The 14,756-nt window shown below is 47.4% G+C and overlaps 1 non-coding gene across 1 annotated transcript; it reads left to right on the plus strand.

Moving 5' to 3' along the window:
• Nucleotides 1-1,386: 1,386 nt before the first annotated feature.
• LOC119473339 lies at nt 1,387-1,492 on the plus strand. The gene has a single exon (XR_005202550.1). It is a non-coding gene; the product is annotated as a small nucleolar RNA U13 (small nucleolar RNA).
• The last annotated feature ends 13,264 nt before the right edge of the window (nt 1,493-14,756 follow it).

Raw genomic sequence — 14,756 nt, forward strand, 5'->3', positions numbered from 1 at the left:
GTGGGATGAGAGTCACATACTCTATACCCTTGTTGGAATTTATGTCTAGGAATTTGTGTTTGGCTGCTTGTAACAGAAAACCCTAATCTTGGTTAATGACTTAACCAAATAGTGATTCATTTTCCTCAAATGGTAAGGGTCCCGGTTTCTGCACTGGGTTTGGTGCAGTTTGGGGGGTGGTCAAGCCTAAGTTTCTACCATTCACTTGGCCTCTTCCTTATGGTCACAAGATAGTAGCCAAATCCGACAGTTACATCCATGTCCCAGGGAGGGGTAAGGAGGCAGTAGGAAGAAGACAGAAGGGAAAGTTAGCCAAGTCTGTTCCCTCTTAAAGGGCTCAGGCTGCTTCTGCCTTTTGCAGGGCCCAGAATAAGAGTACAAAGGGAGGTCCAGCTACTATATGTTTATATATTTAAAAGTTATAATTCAAGCCAATAGACAATTAAGTAATATATGTTTATCTTCCTACCCTCAAAATGACAAAGGAAAAAACATGTCAAGCTATACTTTTTTCTATTGCACCCAAATTCAATGTGGAATTGAGCTATAATTTTTTTAAGACTGGAAGTCATGAAACACCAAAGACAATTGAATTTAATTATGACTGAATATATCTGGGATTCTGTTGATGAGCTACCAAAATCTGAATGAGACCAATGTATTATAATAAAACCAATTATTCAGAAGTTATGATATATTTATTTCATACATTATTTTTCTATCATCTGAGCAAAATTCAATAATTATGTATTTTATGTAATTGTAGTCAAAATATACAGAATTTGAATATATTTTCATTAAGAGGTGTCAGTTAAAGTGAACATAGTTGGCGAGGCGCAGTGGCTCGCTCCTGTAATCTCAGCATTTTGGGAGGCTGAGGCGGGTGGATTGCTTGAGGTAAGGAGTTCGAGACCAGCCTGATCAACATGGTGAAGCCCCGTCTCTACTAAAAATACAAAAATTGGCCAGGTGTGGTGGCACATGCCTGTAATCCCAGCTACTCAGGAGGCTGAGTTAGGAGAATTGCTTGAACCCAAGAGGCAGAGGTTGCAGTGAGTCAAGATTGTGCCACTATACTCCAGCCTGGACAACAGACCAAAAAAAAAAAAAAAAGTAAACATAGAAATTCAATAATTAAAATTATTATTATTATTATTTGAGACAGAGCCTTGCTCTGTCGCCTAGGCTGGAGTGCAGTGGTACGATCTCAGCTCACAGCAACCTCCGCCTCCCGAGTTCAAGTGATTCTCCTGCCTCAGCCTCCCGAGTAGCTGCGATTACAGGCGTGAGCCACCATGCCTGGCCTTAAAATTATTTTTAGTATACATCTTCTAGAGAATTGTTTTCCTAAAAAAGTCTTAGTTATTCAACAAATTAAAAGGTAAGATTCTATTGCAGCTCACAAGCATGATGACTGCCCGTTCACATGCTGGCATGAGATGTGTCACCCTCGAGAACCTTGTTATGACATCGGCATGTTATCCATCCCACATTTAAAAAAATTTTTAAAAAGGTAAAATACTCATTCTAATTCATGCATATTAACATTACTTAAAGCGAAATTTTACTTAACGCTAACAAATTTAAATAAATCTTATTAAACATCTCCATGAAAATAAAACTTGACATTCTACCATTCAACATCTAAGTGATTGCCAGTGTAAAGACTTCATATCATTCTTCATGCAATTCCGTTTAGACCTCCATATTACAGATTTCAGAGCAATATGAGTTGTTGAATATGACATGTTCTTCAGCTGCCACATACAATTGCTGTGAATGCCCTGTAAGTGGTGAGGACCTTCAGAATAGTGGGCTGGAACTTGAGGAGAAGCAAGAAAATAGGTGTTTGGGGCAACTGGGAAATGCTAGTTTGTTGTGTAGGAATATTAAACCCATGATATCTGCTGGGAAGGAATTAACAAGCAGCTCGTGTTTTTCCATTATCTAAGCTCTTCTGTCATTCAAATCCTTCCTGCTCTCTGAGCAGCATCCACCTCCAATGGTGGATGTTTCAAAATTTCCAGGCTCAGAGTGTTTTAAGGACATAGGGCAGGGCAAGAGTTGTGAACGTGTGTATCCCTGGGCCTGCATGGTGTTGATAAGAATGAATATTTGGGGTATGGGTTACACTGTGTCTGTGTTGAAGACCTGATCCCAAATGATAGAGACCATCTTTGTGTTTGTTAGGAAATATTTATGTGCGTGCGTGTGTGTGTGTGTGTCCGTCTTAGTTCATTTTGTGTTTCTATAACAGAATACCTGAGACTGCATAATTGATAAAGAAAAGGAATTTGTTTCTTACCGTTCTGGAGGCTTAGTGAGTCCGAGATGGAGGGGCTGCCTCTGGTGAGGGCGCTTTTGGCGCATCCTAACATGGAGGGATGATGCGAGAGTGTGCGAGAAAGGGTGTGGGGTGCCTGACCCCTTTCCTTATCAGGAATCCACTCCTGATAACTCCAGACAATGGCACTAGCCCATTCAGGAAGGCAGAGCCCTCGTGACCTAATCACCTCTTAAAGGTCGAACCTCTCAACACTATTGCATGGGGGATTAAGTTTCCACACATGAACTTTGGGGGACACAGTCAAACCATAGTGCTGTGTGTGTGTGTGTGTGTGTGAAAAAGAGAGAGAGAGAGAGACAGAGAGAGAGGGAGAGAGAGAGAGAGACCTTTGAGCAAGGCCCTCTAAAGCAGGAGACCCAGAGCAGAGTCTAAGGACAGACAGCACTAAAAAGGCTCTCCGGAAACTCCCCTCAAATGGCTTCTGCTTACATCACCTTGGCCTTGACTGTATCCTGTGGCTGCTGCTGGCTGCTGCAGTGGAGCCTGGGCACACTGTCAATTCCTGCAAAACCAGGAAGCAGGGGGAATAATGATCAAGTTGGCTACAGGTGGTCTCTGCCACACTGCCTGCTCCTCCTGCTGTCTCTCTCCTCAGGACCTTCTCCCAGCCTCCTTTCCCTTCTCTCCACATCTAGGCCCTCGCTGCCGTGCCTCCATCTCAAGCTGGGAGTCCACATTTCTCTTATGTCACTCCCGGCCAGAGCTGCCAGGCCCTGGATGAAGAGAGTGACAGTGGGAAGTCCTAGCTGGCTCCTCAGTGCTCCCCAAGCCACGCCTCCGGGAGCATGCTGTCGTCCTTGGGCCCAGTGGTTGTCACAGCTAACTGGCATGAGCAGTGAGGTGGGAGGGGAGAGGAACCGGGTGCCACTTGTCCCCCTGCTCCTCCTCCATACAGGCGTGGAGGGTCCTTGTCACCAACTGGTTGTAGACTGTTGTCCTCTGAAGAGCTGCCAGGAGGGTTTACAGCATTCCGCATAGATCAGAGAGCAGCATTTTTCTCTGGGAAGGTGCAGGCCCCTCCAAACCTTGCTCCAGCCACAGGGATTCCCCTCTGGGTGGCTCAGTTAGTTTCCCCTCCCCTCTTAGACCCTGTCCCTTGCAAAGGTAATATAATCGAGGGAAGCAGATTTTTGGGAGAATGACTCAAGGCTGGGAAGGAGAGATATACTCTCAACATAATCAGTTACTGGAAATATTTCAGCAAGAAATTGCTTTTTGTAGGCTCAGAAGTATGATTTTTTTTTTTCAATATTTCCCCTGAGGCCAGACCACAGTGATCCTCTCTCACTCCTTTCTACCCTTGGGACTTCAGGCGTCTGCCACCTGGTCAAGGAGCAGGACTCAAGCAAGGTAAATAGTGACTGATGGCTTATCCCAGAGGCTGGAAGCTCTGGGGAAGAAGTGGGGCTCTCAGAGGAGCCTGGCATGGCGGGGGTGAGAGGAGTGCATCTGTGGGCGGTGGGCTGGAGCCAACTGTGTGCATTTGTCCTGCTGAAGTAGGAGCTAGGCTACTCTTTTCCCTGTGACTTCCTCTTTTCTGGGACCAGCCATTCTGGAGTCGCACATGTGGCAGTGGGGGGCAGGCGGTGCATGGCGGCCCTAGAAGTGAGTATTCTTATACGTGCAGGTGCATGATGCAGCCAGCCCTCATCTTCTTGTGACTAGTCTCTCCTGACTGCATCGCTGGCTCTGAATTCACAGGTGTGAGGGCCAGCAACCCTAAAAGGACACCACTCTGAAAATGAAAGTGCAGAGTAGCACCCAAGCTGCTCTGTGAGCCAAACTCTGCACTTACCACGTCAGCTCTACCAGGGCCACTGATGGAGACCAGTCAGGCAGAGGGACAAGCCCAAGGGGCTGTGGACCCACAGGCCTTGGGGCAGGGGAGAAATGAACTGGATTGGAGAGGCAAAGGCAGGGAAAGGCTTTTTTCTGTGCCTTCCTGGCTGCATCTCACACAAAGAGAAGCCAAAGGAATTCTTGCTGTTTCTGTAGGAAAATTGTGTGGCATGTACAGTGTATGCATGTGCGTGTATCTGGATTAGTCAGTATCACGTGTGTGTGTGTGAGCGCACAGTACATTCATGCACACATGTGTGCGCATGTACACATGGGAGCACACAACTAATAAATCTACAACAAATGTCATCCGGGGTGGAGGACCACATCATCCTTTTAGTTCAAGAGCTCATAATTGGGGCCCGTGAATGGGAGCCAGTGAATCCCCTGAGATTACATGCCACAATTTTTCATGGAATTTTTCTGGAAGCGAAGCCTTGATTTTCCTCAGATGCCCCATGCCCCAAAATGACTTTTCTGCCTATTCTGTGATAGGTAGAATAATAGCTCTCCACATCCTAAACCTCAGAACCTGTGAATGTGTTATGTCCCACGGCAAAAGAGAATTAAGGCTGCTGATGGAATTAGGCTTGCTAATCCTTTGGTCTTGAGAAGGAGAGATTATCTTGGATTATCTAGGGGGGCCCGGTGTAATCACAAGGTCCTTATATAAGTGTAAGGTCTTTTAAGCTGACTGATGGCCCCATGGACCCCATGTTAACCTCTGTGACCTGCATGGACACTCCAGATGAGTTCCTGGAAAATCTAAAGTAACTGCAAGATCATGAAAACAGGAAGAAATGATCAACCCCTGCAGCACCTACTTAACTTTGAGACATTCTCTATGGTTCCTTACACCTGCCCCAATTGATAAGGCCTTTGGACTTTGTAAACGAATTTGGTCAACCTCATGACTCCACACCCTTCGACCCCCTCCGCCCAGCTTGCAAAAAATGCCCTAAACTGTAACTTCTGTAACTTTCCACTGCCCACCCCAAACCTAGAAAACCAACTCCTATCCCACCGCCCTTTGCTGATGCCCTTTCGGCCTCAGCCCATCTGCACCTGGGTGAATAAACAGCCATGTTGCTCACACAAAGCCTGTTTAGGGGTTGCTTCATTCAGAGCTCACGTTTTAACAAAAAGTAAAAGAGGAGAGTCAGAGAGAGCCTATGTGTGGACGACTTGCCGCCATTCCTGGCCTTCGAGATGGAAGGGAACCCAAAGCCAGGGAGTGTGGGTGGCTGCAGGAGCTGGAAAGGGCACAAAAATGGATTGTCCCCTAGAGCCTGCAGAAAGGGACCCAGCCCTACGGATGAAACTGCCTTTGCAAAATTATGGCAGACAATGAAAGAGAGCTAACTTAATCGACTCCATCTTTCTTCTAACCTCCAAGCTGTCCTTGCTCATTCCTGGACATAGGCTGAATTAACTTTGGGAGATAATCAGTTTATAGTTTAAAACAAACACAATAACAGCCCTTTCCCAAAGTGAAACTCCTTGCCTAGGCACTAGATTACCTTTGTAGGACTAACAGCCACAAGATTAGAAATAACGGTTTAGGACTCAAGCAACTGAAGGTGACAAGACTCTGACCCTCCCTAAACTGCTCTGAAGGTCAGTGCTGGAGATACTTTGCAAATACTGCACTTGATGGATCACGGGGCAACACCCAGATCAATAAACTGGCTCATCTGATTCTGCGGCCCCCGCCCAGGAACTGACTCAGTGCAAAAAGCCAGCTCTGACCCCCTATGATTTCATCCCTGACCAATCAGCACTCCCGGCTCACTGGCTTCCCCCAACCCACCAAATTGTCCTTAAAAACTCTGCTCCCCGAATACTCGGGAGACTGATTCAAGTAATAATAAAACTCGGGTCTCCGGCACAGCTGGCTTTGTGTGAATTACTCCTTCTCTATTGCAATTTCCCTGTCTTGAGAAATGGGCTCTGTCTAGGTAGTGGGCAAGGTGAACTCTTTGGGCAGTTATTTGAGCTCCATGAGACCCATTTTGGACATGTGACTCCAGAGCTGTAAGACAAGAAATCTGTGTTGTTTTGTTACTCTTGCCAGAGTAGGTAGTTAGGCAGACGTGAGCACAACAGGAGAGGCCCAACACACACACCAGGAATGTCAGGTGATGATCAGGTGATAGTCAGCTGGTTGTTAAACTGCCCCTCTAAAATAATAATTGGTTGTAGCTGGTGCTGGGCAAAGGCAATCTCCCAATAGAAAGAAAACACCTGAAGCTGGTGATCAGCAGCTTCCCAATAAGACTGGGCAACTGACTCAAGCATGCGTACTAAGAGGCAAAATGGCAGCGTTTAACTGGTATGTGACCCTCCTCTGAGAACTCTCAGCTGGTAAGAGGAAAAAAACACCTCAAGGGAGCATGCGTATAATTTCAGCAAACGCACTGTGCATATGGCCCCTGCATATGGCCCCTCCCAAGTGCTGGCAGTCCTGCATGCATGCGGACAGCTTGCCCCAAGGAAAAATCAATCGAGGAGAGACACAAGCCCCAGAAAGCACGACAACGTATAAACAAGGTCAGCGGTCAAAGGTCAGACAGCCCACTTGGATTTCTCAGGCCACCTGCTTGGTTCTCTTCCAAGTGTACTTTACTTCCTTTTGTTCCTGCTCTAAAAGTTTTTTTGTTTGTTTTTTAAGAGATGGGTCTCACTTTGTTGACCAAGCTGGTCTCGTATTCCTGGCCTCAAGTGATCCTTCCATCTTGGCCTCTCAAAGCGCTGGGATTACAGGTGTGAGCCACCATGCCTGCTCTAAAACTTTTTAATAAACTCACTCCTGCTCAAAAACTTGCCTCCATCTCTCACTCAGCCTTATGCCCTTAGACAAATTCTTTTCTTGGAGGAGGCTGAGAATCTGTAGTTGCTGCAGACCCATGCAGATTAGCGGCTGCTGACATCCTGTGACAAGTTGTTGCAGCAGCCATAGGAAGCTAACCCAAGGAACACTTCTTTCCTTGACATGCTTATAATGGGCAAAGAAAAGGACCCACATTGGCCAGCCACCTACCGCATTCTGGGCCCTGCGCTGGCTTCTCTCCCAGCATGACTCCAGCAGGTAGGAATTGCTCTTCCCCTCTGAGCAGTAAGGAAACTGAATCTCAGAGTAAGTAAGTGGCTTTTGTAAACTCACCCAAGTACTAAGAGGGGGAGATCTGTTCTATGTCATGTGGGGCAAGGGGTGAGTTTAGCAAAGAGCCAGTGTGGGGCAGAACAAGAACTGGACTGCAATGAGGAGACCTACGTCCTAGTCGTGGCTCCATACCAAGTTGCTCTGGGACTTCAGCCAAACTACCACCCTCCCTGGTCCTCAGTTTCCCCATATTTAAAGTGAGAGAATTGTACTAGGGCACTTTTAGTCCTGATGTTCAGTGACTCTAAGGCAGATATATATATATTAAACTCAGGGGGTTAAGACTCTTGGCACAACAAAGAATGAAGGAAACTCTGCTTTCTCCTATACCTCCTCTGCTTCTCAGACTTCCTGCCAGATTTTTTTGCCTGGGGGCCAAATAGTTGGGGGGAGGCCCAACTGTATTTGTGATTGCTGAGGTGAGAGGAAGTTGAGTAGTTAGCAAGGACGTACATTTTTTAAAAAATTATCTTATTATGATTGTTTTTGAGACGGAATCTCGCTCTGTCACCCAGGCTGGAGTATGGTGGCATGATCATAGCTCACTGCAACCCCAACTCCTAGGCTCAAGCAATCCTGCTGCCTCAGCCTCCTGAGTAGCTGGGACTATAGGTGAGCACCACCATGTCTAGCCTTTTTTTTTTTTTTTTTTTTTTTTTTTTTTTTTTTTTAAGTAGAGACAAGGTCTTTGCCCAGCCTGGTCTGGAACTCCTCAGCTCAAGCAGACATACAATTAGATCCAGGAGAGATGGTGCAGAGGAAACAAAGACCCCTAGGGAGACATCCTCAAGATTCCACCTTGGATGGTTCTGGCTCTACGGGGGTAACAGGGAGGCTTGTTTTCACTGACAGAGTCATGTACCCAGGAAATGACCTGATTCCTCTCTAATACTTGCTCTGCCAGGTCTGGTCGGTCTTCATAACACCAGGCAGTGAAAGGCCTGGAATTAGAGGCAGGAGGCCCGAAATCTACCAACCTGCCAACTCACAGCCTCTCTGGGCTGCTGGCAAATCCGTAAGCTAAAAGCAAAGCGCAGCACAGCTTTGAGACGCAGAAGCCCTTGCTATGAACTTACTGTTTTTGGGCTTCATTCTGGAGAACTGCAGCTCCAAGTTTATTTTACCCATTATATGTCAAAAAAGACTCCACATGGTTAATGTCACCATCCACCCTTGGACCTGGGCCTCACATTTAGACCCCTGCTGCTCCTGATGTGGGCTGCAGCCTGGCAGTCGCCTCATGCCCCGAGGGCTTGTTAGACTTGCAGGAGCTCCTCATGCCTGTGCACACTGAGGTGGGAGAACTTGACTACACAGGGCCCAGCTCTGCCCTACCCACAGGACAGAGGGCCCACCCAGGGCCCACGCCCTCAGGACATCACTCCTGTACTCTCTACCCTGGGATTTCCTGCTCAAAGGGACCAAGCCTTCTTCTAGGACCTGTGTTGGCCTTTTCCCCCAGGCCATGGTGCCCCAACCCCAAGGGATGGCCAAACAGTGGCTGGGGGAGTGGGCAAGGGGCTGTTGGGGCCATGGGGTGGAGCTTGGACATGAGGGCTTGAAGGTCCTTGCTTGTGTGCACAAGACCCCTCACAGCGCAGGATGGAGGTGGGGGAAGGGTGGAAAGAGAAGAGAACATGCACTGTGGGCTGCAAGAGTTCTCTTTCACTTGTCCTGGGTCCTAAAATTGTCAGGGTGGGCCTATGTGATTTTATAAAATATTTTTTCTAGGTCTGTGGGAATCTACAATTCCACCCTTAAGGTGGGCTGAGAATAATTAGAAAGTTTTATTAGAGGAGGGGAATTGGAGCTGGGTTTTGACAGATGTGTAGGAGTTCAGTAGGTAGAAACAGAAGGAATTAGAACTATGTAAACAAATATATGGCAGAAAGAAGTGAAGTATTTGTGGGAAATGATGTGCTTTTTGCTACAGTCTGGGGTCAGATCATGAGGGTCTTGAATTCCAGATGGGGGGTTCGGTGGGAGGGAGTCTTTGAGGGTTATGAGCAGGGAAGCTGGAAGGTGAGGGCAGCATTTTAGGAGAAGTTGTCAGATGGAGGCGTGGAGAGTAAGCTGGAGGAGAGGCTTCCGTGTGGAGACCAGTGTTTGCCCTGAATTGAAGCAGAAACAGTGGAGACTACAAGCAGAAGTGGATTCGAGAGACAGCTAGTAGATGTCTGTTTGGCCTTGGTGATCACTTGGTTGGTGGCAGAGTGGAGTGAGAAGAGAGAAGCCATGGGCTAAGGTGCCCTCACGGTGGTGGGAGATGCTGAGGCTAAGGTACTGAGAGGCACCAGGTGGGGAACTGGAGAGAGACCCAGCTGGAGATAGACTTGGAAACCATCAACAGACATAAGCCTAGAGGTCATCAACAAAGGACTGGGCCAGTTGCAGTGGCTCACTCCTGTAATCCCAGCACTTTGGGAGGTTGAGGTGGGTGGATCACCTGAGGTCAGGAGTTCGAGACCAGCCTGACCAAGATGGTGAAATTCTGTCTCTACTAAAAACACAAAAATTAGCCAGGCATGGTGGCATGTGCCTGTAATTCCAGCTACTCGGGAGGCTGAGGCAGGAGATTTGCTTGAACCCGGCCAAAGGTTGCAGTAAGCCGAGATCACATCACCGCACTCCAGGCTGGGTGACAGTGAGACTCCGTCTCAAAAAAAATAAAAGAATAAAATTAAAAAAGGACTAATCACACTTGTATCAGGACACTAAAGAGGCTTTTAGTGCCACCATGACTATCCTTGCCTACCTGGGGAGGATACCAGACTGCTCACAGGGTCTCCTGTGGTCTCCTGAGGAGGGGGCTTGGGATGGGGTGACTTGGAGGCTGAGGTGCAGCTAACTCTCTCACTGACCCCTAGAAACTGTCAGAACTCTTATAGCTGTAAGCCACTGGAAACCAGACCCAAAGTCAATGTATTGGCTCATATGCCTGCACTGTCAAACTTCAGGAATAGCTTGATACACGTGCTCAAGTAATGTCAGGTTGTACTTCTGTTTCCGTCTGTCAGTTCCTCCTCCTCAAGTTTGACTCATTGTGACAGGCTTTTCCTTTTTGGTCACAAAATGGCTTTTAGCAGTCCCTAAGCCTATGTCCTTTTACATTCAGACTCTGCAGGAAAGGATAGAAATCTTTGCCCAGCATTTTCCAGCAGAAATTCTGACGTTTGCTCTCATTGGACCACCTTAAGGTGTCACTCAAACCCCATTGCCATGGCCCAAGAAGTACAATGTCCACTGCAAGGCCAGAGAGCAGAACAGTGCCCGGAACAACTAGACTAAGAGTGAGTGGCCTGGGCCCCACAGGAAGATGCTGGTTGTGCCTTGTGAGGAACGAATAACGTGGAGGCAAAAAATAAACGTTCACTCTATCTTCCTTTTCCAAGAGTATTCTATATAAAATGGAGAGAAAGGCACTTTCCAACAGTTTAAGGCAAGTTTGTGGGGGAAAGTGATAAATTCACATTTATTTTTTTAAAGGAATACATATGATATAATACTTTAAAATGTTTATTAAAAAAAGAGGTGAGAAAGCTCACTGAGTCGGCAGAAATATGTCTGCATCTCAAACAGTGAACCAGCATTTATATCAGAGCTTCCTGGTGGCCAAGGCAGAGAAACCCTACTAACTCACAGAGCTCCACCGAGCACTAATTCTGCGTCCAAGTAAGAGACATCACATACCAAAATGAAAATGCCATTGTTGAGGCTTTGATGGAAGATGCTAAAGTCCTGTCCTTCTTACAGACTTCCTCCTGCTAAGTGGAAGACGGAGCTTGGATCACAGTTGAGGGAGCGGATATTTCTGCAGTCCCACACCTGCTTTTGCTGACTTACTCAGATTCAGGAAGTATGTTAAGAGAATCAGGGGGATGGCTGGATCATCACCAGGTCCTCAGAGCTTCTTGGACCGTGGAGGTTTCTCTGTCGGTGACTTGTGCGAGGGAGAGGTCTCGTTAGAAATCAGTCAAGCAGGAGTGAGAGCAAGTATGGGGTGACTGATTCCTAAGACATCAGACAAAATGGCGCGCAGCAGCCAGCATTCGCAGCCTGGGAGAGGCTTGCCAAATTGGATTAGTGAACCAAATGTCTGCTCTATGGCTGAGAGACAGGCGAGGCACTTATTAAATAGTCCACAGGCAGGGATGTTTCGAGTGCTTAATCAACTCTTCATTTTCCTCCTCCAGGGAGCGGGAAAGTCTCAGTGCCACCCATGGTGAAAAATTACCAATCCCTGCGGGATCTCTCTCTGCCATTTTCACTGCGGCATGTGCACAGATCATAGAAAAGGTCCAAGGAAGACGGCAAGAATATTTGGCCATGGGGCAGGGGAGACTGCGTAAGTCTGCAGGCAGGAGGCCAGGGTGTTTGCAAGTCCTGCCTCTCCCACCTGCTCACTGTGAAACCCCAGCTCAGTCTGTTCCCCTCACCAGGGCCCTTCAAGGCTCTCCTTGTTCAGACAGACTAGAAACAGTTCTCTGGAGATGCTTCCTTAACAAGAGCAGCAGCAAATGCGGCTTGTGCAGCCAGTGGCTTTTCCTAAGGACCTGCTGCGTGCAGCATCCTTTGTGTGTAATGAGGAAGAGAGGCCAGGGCCGCCTGTTTTCTCTTTCTGGCTTTAATTCAGCTTTTCCACCTCTGCCTCCTGCCTCTAGGATGGAAAGTTCCCTTCTATCCTCTCATCACCTTTCTTTCCTCTTTTATCACTTGAGAAACTTTAATTCTAGAGTCAGGGAGTACCAAAGAGGCCTTTGGAGGTGGCCTCTGTTGCAGTCTTTGAGGCTCTTTCTTGCACAGTTTGGCAAACTGAGGCCCAGACACAGGAAAGGCTTTGCCCAAGATCCTACGATGAGTTTGCAGTGAAGCCAGGGCTGCTCTTCTCCAGTGCACTTAATTCCCTGTGTCGAGGAACAGGAAGAGACTGGGCCAACTGAGGCCAAAGTCACAGTGTTCCTAGGAGTGATGGGCTTTCACACAAAGCCTAACATGGGACCCTTCCCTGACAATCCCTATTTTTCCTTCTGTGAGAAAGGTGGGCTTCATCAAGGATGGCATCCATGGGCAAGAAAAGTGGGGAGCAATGGAGAAGCAATGCCGCCTAAAAGCAACCCTGGGAGAGATTGTACCAAAAAGTAGAGAAGAATGTACATTCCCTTTGTAGGATTCGGTGTGCAAAGGGTGTGTTGTCTCCCAGGAGTGTTTCCTATAATTAGAGCAAGCTGCCCACCCCCACCCCCACAGCAGCAGAGGGCTGCATGATGGGAACGGGTGGATCTAGTTCACTTGGAGGAGGTATCACAAGGGTTTTCCATACCATTCCTTCTTAAGACACCCAAGTATAAACAGTAAAGCAAGGAAGATAAAGTCCTTGGAAAAAAACCCGAATAAACAAATCTGCAAACTTTTTGTTAAGATTTGGGGCCCTGTCTCTCTAATCCTTCTATGATCCATCAATGCTAAATCTAATCCGGTTCTTATCACCACACTTCAGTAGAACACTTCTTTCAAGCGGGCCAGGGCATTCTTTTTTCAGGTTCCAGCATTTCTACCTTTGATGTTGCCCCTAACTGGGTCCCTCACTGATGCAATGCCAGGTGCAGCTTCTACTTGGGAACCTCTCTGACTCCACCAGGATGAGAAACAAAGAGTTGGAGAGGAGAAGGAAGGCAGCTTTCCCCTCAGGCTCCGGCTGCTTCTCCTGCATCAGAAGATCAAAGGATGGGATGAGTGAGGCCTTGGTGGGGGTGGGGGGGGTGGCCCAGCTCTGTCCTTCCCAGTAAGAGCTAATTTCTTCCCTGATTTATTGAGCACCCTGGCTCTTTCCTCGTGTTTCTGATTAATAGTTTAGTTGCGGGTGCTGGGAAATTTACTTCCAGTTGTTACCATAGCAACCAGTTCTCTTGCACAAGATCCCAGAGACAGTGCATTTTGGGTCTTCTGCAGGAGCTGGGATTTACGAGCATCCCAGCATGCACCAGGGCAGAATGGGCAAGATGATGTTCCACTGATATGCTTAAGAATTATGAGCGGGGATGGGAAATAGTCTCCTCACACTGTAAATTAGGAAAGATGGTTTTAGTGCCTTTCCTTTCCTCTTGGCTTTGTCTTTCTTTTACAAGACACCCCTCCCCCACAATGGTCCTCAGAAAACTAGTTCCTCACAGGACAAAGGCAGGACCAATTTAGTGGAAGTCATGGGGAGGGTCATTCCGTTTCCGCAAAAGGAAGCATTTGTAGTGGGTAGAACCAGCTGAAGGTACAGTTGGCAGTCTTGAGAGGTAGTGATCCCTGGAGGTATGTGAACAGGGACCTGTCAGGGGTTCTAGGGAGGATTGTATAGAGGACTGAGTGAGGGGTGGCATGTATGGGACCTCTGGGTCCTTTTCACCCCTGGGAAGGGATTTGCACTGTATCTGCTTGTGAGGCCAGCTCTCACCTCTCCCAAGAGAATATCAGATTTGGGCAATTTAGTTCCCTGGGCCCCTGGGATGTCCGTGGTGTCCTCATAAACTCAGTGCCCAGTACACTGCCTGGTCCTTGGGTGAAGGAATAAATTCCTTATGGCTTTATTAGGTGTGTGGGAACAGCTTCCTAACCATTTACGTGTTCTTTTATTTTGATAAGAGCAATATGCTTCTTAAAGCCTTGTCATACAACAACTAGAATTGGAAATGGAAAAAAATGATGTTGCTTTTAAAACCCTGTCCCAGGTGCTGGAATCATCGCCTGATTACAGTTGAGCCATAAAAAGTGTTTATTTTCCACAAACCATGCTGAAATGGCAGGGAGGATCTGAGAGCTCTCCTTGGGTAAACCCCTCAACCTCCCTGTGCCTCCATTTTCTCATCCGTGAAATGGGAGTCATGGAAACCATCAGGAATGATCAACTGTCTTTCACTTATGATCTGACTGTGCCTGTTGGGGAGAGGCTTGGCTAAAGAGTGTGTGGCAATAGATTAACAATGTCTACCCTAGGCACTGGATGTGGGGAGGGTGGCACATGTGCCATATATTTTCTATCCTTGGACCGGGAGGTCTCAGAGAACGCTGATGGCCCTAGGTGGCCAAGATATGATAATTCTAGACCACCACAGTTTTTCTCTGCCTTGAAAACAACCTTCTTGGCCCTTCTTTACTCTCAAGCTTGTGAAGGTATCAGGAAACTGTGACTTTGTTATTTCAAAACCTCATTGCGTTTTTCTTTTTCTTTTTCTTTTTTTTTTGAGATGGTCTTGCTCTGTCACCCAGGCTGGAGCGCAGTGGTGCAATCTCACCTCACTGCAACCTCTGCCTCCTGGATTCAAGTGATTCTCCTACCTCAGCCTCCTGAGTAGCTGGGATTACAGGTGTGCACCACCATTCCCAGCTAATTTTTGTATTTTCAGTAGAGACAGGTTTTGC

Source organism: Cebus imitator, unplaced genomic scaffold, assembly GCF_001604975.1.
Source record: "Cebus imitator isolate Cc_AM_T3 unplaced genomic scaffold, Cebus_imitator-1.0 Scaffold149, whole genome shotgun sequence".
NCBI lineage: Eukaryota > Metazoa > Chordata > Mammalia > Primates > Cebidae > Cebus > Cebus imitator.